Source organism: Caretta caretta, chromosome 22 (assembly GCF_965140235.1).
Source record: "Caretta caretta isolate rCarCar2 chromosome 22, rCarCar1.hap1, whole genome shotgun sequence".
In the NCBI taxonomy this organism is placed as follows: Eukaryota; Metazoa; Chordata; order Testudines; family Cheloniidae; genus Caretta; species Caretta caretta.
Genome location: NC_134227.1, coordinates 21,443,100 through 21,451,213, shown reverse-complemented (window position 1 = coordinate 21,451,213; position 8,114 = coordinate 21,443,100).

Here is an 8,114-nt window from a genome sequence, read left to right as displayed (position 1 = left end):
GGGGAGAAGGTAGCACTGGGGAAGGGGGAGGGCTGAATGGCTCTGAGGCTGTCACATGGAGCCTTTCACCCGTAGGTCACTGGTGCAAATTCTGCTGATGTCAGAGGTGAATGAATGCTTTCACCAGCTGAGGGACGGCCTACATCAAATGAGTTTGTGGTCTCAATCCAGGCACTTGTGTCCATCCCCATCAGAGCTGGTGGTGATTATCAGGCTCAGCCAAGAACTCAGCAGGGCATGGATACTGAATTCCCTTCTCAGGCCTGTGCTGTGGACAGAGCCCAGGACTAGCAATCCCTCACCTTGTGCAAACACCACATTCGCTTTGAGAGAGAAAAAGAGTCATTTGGCATGAGTAGGATGCACCACACTGGTGATGTCTGGTACAGGGGCTAACATTTATATGTCTGTGCAGTAAGGGACCAGACACACTATAAACAAACCCTTCACATTCCGCAATTATAGCCAATAGATGTGTGATTCGGTGCCCTTTCTAGTGCCTGGATTAAGTGCTATGGGGTTTGAGCCATGGTGCGGCAGAAAGGGGGCTGTTGCCTGGCAACAACTCCTGTAGAACATTAAGCATCTTCCTTTTGCTCTTTAAACTCATTGTGGAGAATATGGAGGGGAGGGGAGAGAGTGGGAGGAGCCCATCCTTTTGGGGAATGGTCTGTGGTGAATGGAAGGTGGGAGAATGGAGCAGGACTGGTTGAAAAGACCCCAAATTTGTACAGTTCTTCTGGTCTGCTGGCTGTGCAAGATCATCTGTCTCAATTGCTTGGTGCAGAGTGCCAAGTACTTCGTCCCCATGCTATTGGTCTATGGGCTGAGAATGTTAATTACTCGTATTATTATTATTAAATAATAATAATAATTATTATTATTATTATTACTATTATTATTAATGACTTGTATTATATTCTCTCACACCAAGATCAACTTCACTGAAGCCAAGGGAAGTATGCTAGTGTTGTAAATCCAGGAGGAGTGTGAGGGGAATAAGACTCCCAGATTTTGATCAATAAATGGAAGGGAAAGATGGCCTAGACCTAGTCAGAAAATGGATTTTTCCATCCCATGAATAATTTTGAGTTTGTAAGAAAGTTTTCATCCTGAATTGGGATGAAAAGCCAAAATTTCACATAAAAAATATGTGAACTGAAATTCTGAAAAAAACAATGAGGTCAGTCGACATGTTTGATTTCAATAAATGTTTCAGTTTGGTTTAGCCCTCTTGAAAAATATTTAATATAAAATAAAGGAAATCTTGAGACTACGTCACTTTGAAATGAAAAATCAAAACCTCTTGTTACAAAATTGCAGAAATGGGGCATTTTGACATTCTCTAAACTTTTTTTTCAGAATGAAATTTTGTGAAAATCGATGTGATTTCGTGCAAAATTTCGATTTAGTAAAACTACATTTACTAACAGCAAATTGTTTTGACAAAAATTTTCCAAACAGCTCTAGCATCAGACTCGGAGTTTTAGTCCTTGTTTTGCCACTGACTTCCTGTGCTTACATTCCAGCTTTAGTTAAAACATGGCTCTTGGGTGTACGGCTGGCTCAGGGACTGGTGAAAAGTACAGAGCCTGTCATTTCAAGATCACTTGTTCACCGATAGCCAGGTAAGGAGAATGATACCTACAGTGTTTTTATCAAATAGCGGTGCAGGATCCTATGTGAAGTGTGTTGGAAGCCTTGTAATACCTGCTGAACAGGTTTCTACAAGTGACAGGAGCCAATTGTCATTCTCTTTGGAAGTCTGAGCAGAGAGGCCAAAGTCTGAAGAGTCCTTGAAAATGAGTGCCACTTTCACCCAAAGAGGTGGTCCAGGGCAGAGCTTAGATTCACTCTAAAGCTTCATCTGTGTGTAATTTCAGTTTTTATGCTACCTGCACATCCCTTTTTAGAGCCCCACAAAGCAAATGTGCTGTGATGTTGTTCTCACAAAACTTTCTCCTGTCTCCCCACACAAACAAACTTCTACATCCCCTAAAGTTATTTTAATGCTCTGAGTTATATTTGACTAAAGCCATAATATTTTGGAGCTTAGCAACTTTGTTATTTTACCAAGTAAGAGGTTTAAGTATTACATGATCCAGAGTGTCCCATATAGCCAGCTGGAAAATGTTTGGTGGTGTTTCTGCTGAAAGTTTCAACAAAAACAATTCATTTTCATCAACATTTTCTGCAGGAAAATGTTGACATTTTCATCAAAAACAGAACAATGTTGGCCAAACAGTTTTTGGTTTTGAGTTTTTAGGTTTTCAGCAAAATGTCTAACTTTCCCATGAAAATCAGACACTTTACCCTCAAAATTGAGTTTTATGGAAAACACAATTATCCACCAAAACCAGTTTTTATGGACGGTTTCTGCCCAGCCCTACATGTGAGACTCTGGGCTTGACCCTGTGATGGCTGATGATGTGCTAAAGCACAGACTAACAGTGTGCCTGGTCATTAGCCACCTATTATTTTGATATTCCACTCTCTCGTCAGCCACTTGTCTGATACGTGCTACCCGTTAGAATGTAAATTATTTGCACAGGGTCTATGTTTGTGCATCATCTTGCACAAAGGGTTGGGGTTTATGTCCCAATTTGTTGGGGTTATGTCCACTAAGAGGTCAGTATGCAAATAAACTAAAAAGTAGTGTTTCTGATTGGCTGAGTCACTTCTGATGTCAGAATTCCATCACCCAACAATAAGCTTCCCCATAACAATTTCAAAATCAAACCATAACGGGCTCTTCATGTATTGCCATATAGTAATTACCTTAATATCATGGTCCTTACTAAGTTCTTGCTTGAGTCTCTCTTTCACACCTCAACAGAATGAGCCATTCCCTGCAGGCTGATTTTTCAAAACATAGCTTTCCAAAGGAATCGGTCTCCAGAATGGAGCTACGGCACAAGGAGGTGACTTCCTTCAAGCATGCTGAGATCCTCAGGACCTCACTGCATGTGGACATGGAAAGAATGGAACATTTTCAAATACCTACAGTTATGTTAACAAAGACCAAATCTGTATCTTCACATCTTGCTTTTTCATCTGCTAGATGCAAAAAACCAAGCTTTTCACATTCATGGGAATTGACATATGATATAATTTTTTTAAGAAGTTCTCTGTTCCCTCGGCAGTTTTGATGTGAATATTAACACTAACATAATTTCATGATGATTAGAGAACACAATTATGGGCTATTAATAATGACACAAATAATGACATTTAAGGCCTCATTTTAATTTGAGTAATATTCTGTCTGGTGGTATTTAAACAGCTCTGTCTAGCACAATTACTGCAGGGCCAAGGTGCAATCGCCTCATCGCAATATCAATCATGCCACTCCTCACCAACGCCTGCTCCCCACAAAAAGAACTGGCAGTTCAGAGTCACACAGCCTGAGAAAGGCATCTGAAGGAAAAGGGGATTTTCAATAAGTTGGACTGTGGCATTGTAGTTTCTGGAGGGACATGGGCAGCAGGCTGGTGGCTTTCTGAATGTACATGTTATCTTGGTGATTTACCTCTAGGTTAGATTACAGACTAAATGAGGTCAGTGGTTTCTTAGGCTGGTCTTGGGTAGGAATCTGCATCGCAAAGGACCGGATTCTAATTTGTGTTGAATGGCACTGTACACCACTCATACTTCCTTTGAAGACAAGGAACTTGTGCTATAAGGTGCTACCTGGCCTGAGGGAAGGTATCACAATCTGACCCAAAATTGTCAGCCTCTGCTCAAGCAATTATCAAGGGGCACTGCAGGTTAAAATCCAAGTGACAGTGTTATTGGTAGTGGGTCAGGACTGGCATATCAGGGGACAACACAGCTCAGGATTGAGGTAGCTTTGGTAGAACTAGCTGGACTCCAGTCCTGAGCTTCCAAATATCTCCCTTCCCACCACATCTCATTGTAACATCTAGCTGACCTGGGTTCTATTGATGCCCTGCTGAGAAACTTTGGGCAGGTCACTCTGCCGCCCTGTGCCTCAATTTCCCCATCTGTAAAATGGGGATAATGATATGGACCTCCTTTGTAAAGCCTTTGGAGATCTACCAGTGAGAAAATGCTTTTTAGAGATAGGTATTGTTAGGGGCAGGAAGGATCTGGCATACATTAGCAGGGTTTTGTAAGGGAGGCTTGCACCATACTTGCCCACGCTATCTCAGGCTGCAGTGTTTCTCAGCTGTCTCTGACTCTCAGAAGCTCCTCATTTAAGAAGGATCTGCAGGAAACTCTCTGAATTCTGCAGTCACGATCAAAATGCCATCTAATCTTCTCCAAAATCTCCAAACTGCCCTGTCTCATATGCCCCCTATGGTATTAACCTAAAGGAGTCACCCTTGAACTTACCTCCACAGAAGTCTGGCCTGGGTAGGGACCGTCTGGCCTGGGTAGGGACCGTCAAATAGTGGAAGTCAACGAATAGGACCGGTAGGCCTGGGTAGGGACCGTCGAATAGTGGAAGTCAACGAATGGCTACGCAGGTGGTGTCGGAGAGAAGGCTTTGGATTCTTTGACCATGGGATGGTGTTCCATGAAGGAGGAGTGCTGGGCAGAGACGGGCTCCACCTTACGAAGAGAGGGAAGAGCATCTTTGCGAGCAGGCTGGCTAACGTAGTGAGGAGGGCTTTAAACTAGGTTCACCGGGGGAAGGAGACCAAAGCCCTGAGGTAAGTGGGAAAGCGGGATACCGGGAGGAAGCACAGGCAGGAATGTCTGTGAGGGGAGGGCTCCTGCCTCATACTGAGAATGAGGGGCGATCAGCAGGTTATCTCAAGTGCTTATATACGAATGCACAAAGCTTTGGAAACAAGCAGGGAGAACTGGAGGTCCTGGTGATGTCAAGGAATTATGACATGATTGGAATAACAGAGACTTGGTGGGATAACTCACATGACTGGAGCACTGTCATGGATGGTTATAAACTGTTCAGGAAGGACAGGCAGGGCAGAAAAGGTGGGGGAGTAGCACTGTATGTAAGGGAGCAGTATGACTGCTCAGAGCTCCGGTACGATACTGCAGAAAAACCTGAGTGTCTCTGGATTAAGTTTAGAAGTGTGAGCAACAGGAGTGATGTAGTGGTGGGAGTCTGCTATAGACCACCGGACCAGGGGGATGAGGTGGATGAGGCTTTCTTCCGGCAGCTCGCGGAAGCTACTAGATCGCATGCCCTGGTTCTCATGAGTGACTTTAATTTTCCTGATATCTGCTGGGAGAGCAGTACAGCGGTGCACAGACAATCCAGGAAGTTTTTGGAAAGCGTAGGGGACAATTTCCTGGTGCAAGTGCTAGAGGAGCCAACTGGGGGGGAGCTTTTCTTGACCTGCTGCTCACAAACTGGGAAGAATTAGTAGGGGAAGCAAAAGTGGATGGGAATCTGGGAGGCAGTGACAATGAGTTGGTTGAGTTCAGGATCCTGACACAGGGAAGAAAGGTAAGCAGCAGGATACGGACCCTGGACTTCAGGAAAGCAGACTTTGACTCCCTCAGGGAACGGATGGGTAGGATCCCCTGGGGGACTAACATGAAGGGGAAAGGAGTCCAGGAGAGCTGGCTGTATTTCAAGGAATTCCTGTTGAGGTTACAGGGACAAACCATCCCGATGTGTCGAAAGAATAGTAAGTATGGCAGGCGACCAGCTTGGCTTAACGGTGAAATCCTAGCGGATCTTAAGCATAAAAAAGAAGCTTACAAGAAGTGGAAGGTTGGACATATGACCAGGGAAGAGTATAAAAATATTGCTCGGGCATGTATGAATGAAATTAGGAGGGCCAAATCACACCTGGAGCTGCAGCTAGCAAGAGATGTTAAGAGTAACAAGAAGGGTTTCTTCAGGTATGTTGGCAACAAGAAGAAAGCCAAGGAAAGTGTGGGCCCCTTACTGAATGAGGGAGGTAACCTAGTGACGGAGGATGTGGAAAAAGCTAATGTACTCAAAAAGAAAAGGCACCTTGTGGCACCTTAGAGACTAACCAATTTATTTGAGCATGAGCTTTCGTGAGCTACAGCTCACTTCATCGGATGCATACTGTGGACTCAATGCTTTTTTTGCCTCTGTCTTCACGAACAAGGTCAGCTCCCAGACTGCTGTGCTGGGCATCACAACATGGGGAATAGATGGCCAGCCCTCTGTGGAGAAAGAGGTGGTTAGGGACTATTTAGAAAAACTGCACAAGTCCATGGGGCCGGACGAGTTGCATCCGAGAGTGCTAAAGGAACTGGCGGCTGTGATTGCAGAGCCATTGGCCATTATCTTTGAAAACTCGTGGCGAACGGGGAAAGTCCCGGATGACTGGAAAAAGGCTAATGTAGTGCCAATCTTTAAAAAAGGGAAGAAGGAGGATCCTGGGAACTACAGGCCAGTCAGCCTCACTTCAGTCCCCGGAAAAATCATGGAGCAGGTCCTCAAAGAATCAATCCTGAAGCACTTACATGAGAGGAAAGTGATCAGGAACAGTCAGCATGGATTCACCAAGGGAAGGTCATGCCTGACTAATCTAATCGCCTTCTATGATTAGATTACTGGTTCTGTGGATGAAGGGAAAGCAGTGGATGTATTGTTTCTTGACTTTAGCAAAGCTTTTGACACGGTCTCCCACAGTATTCTTGTCAGCAAGTTAAGGAAGTATGGGCTGGATGAATGCACTATAAAGTGGGTAGAAAGTTGGCTAGATTGTCGGGCTCAACGGGTAGTGATCAATGGCTCCATGTCTAGTTGGCAGCCGGTGTCAAGTGGAGCGCCCCAGGGATCGGTCCTGGGGCCGGTTTTGTTCAATATCTTCATAAATGATCTGGAGGATGGTGTGGATTGCACTCTCAGCAAATTTGCGGATGATACTAAACTGGGAGGAGTGGTAGATACGCTGGAGGGCAGGGATAGGATACAGAGGGACCTAGACAAATTGGAGGATTGGGCCAAAAGAAATCTGATGAGGTTCAATAAGGATAAGTGCAGGGTCCTGCACTTAGGACGGAAGAATCCAATGCACCGCTACAGACTAGGGACCAAATGGCTAGGCAGCAGTTCTGCGGAAAAGGACCTAGGGGTGACAGTGGACGAGAAGCTGGATATGAGCCAGCAGTGTGCCCTTGTTGCCAAGAAGGCCAATGGCATTTTGGGATGTATAAGTAGGGGCATAGCGAGCAGATCGAGGGTCGTGATCGTCCCCCTCTATTCGACATTGGTGAGGCCTCATCTGGAGTACTGTGTCCAGTTTTGGGCCCCACACTACAAGAAGGATGTGGATAAATTGGAGAGAGTCCAGCGAAGGGCAACAAAAATGATTAGGGGTCTGGAACACATGACTTATGAGGAGAGGCTGAGGGAACTGGGATTGTTTAGTCTGCGGAAGAGAAGAATGAGGGGGGATTTGATAGCTGCTTTCAACTACCTGAGAGGTAGTTCCAGAGAGGATGGTTCTAGACTATTCTCAGTGGTGGAAGAGGACAGGACAAGGAGTAATGGTCTCAAGTTGCAGTGGGGGAGGTTTAGGTTGGATATTAGGAAAAACTTTTTCACTAGGAGGGTGGTGAAACACTGGAATGCATTGCCTAGGGAGGTGGTGGAATCTCCTTCCTTAGAAGTTTTTAAGGTCAGGCTTGACAAAGCCCTGGCTGGGATGATTTAATTGGGTATGACCTCCTAAGGTCCCTTCCAACCCTGATATTCTATGATTCTATGATTCTAAGTTAGGCATTGGAAACACACAGTCTCCTCTACAATATACTCACTGCCAAGATCAGCCCTAGAAAGTGGCCTTGCTGTGCTAATGTGGGTTAATGGAAACCTCCAAATCAATTTTCACTCCCAGAAGAAAATTCCCCTGGATTAGGCAGCAAAGTCTGTAATACTGGAAATGGCTCTGGATCTTTTTTTTTTTTTTTAAGGTACATTGTAGTTCAACAAAGAGAGGGTTAAGTGCAACTTTTCTGGGTAATTGACTTGGTCTGTATCCATTGCCCCCAGGGGAGCACCAGGCTCTTCACACAGCAGAATGTTGTGAGTTCTCTGCAGAGACGGATGCTGCTTTGTCAGACAGGGGGAATGGTAATTTCTGTTATAGTGCTCACCCTCTCAGCAACAAACTCGTGTTTGACTGAATCCCTGA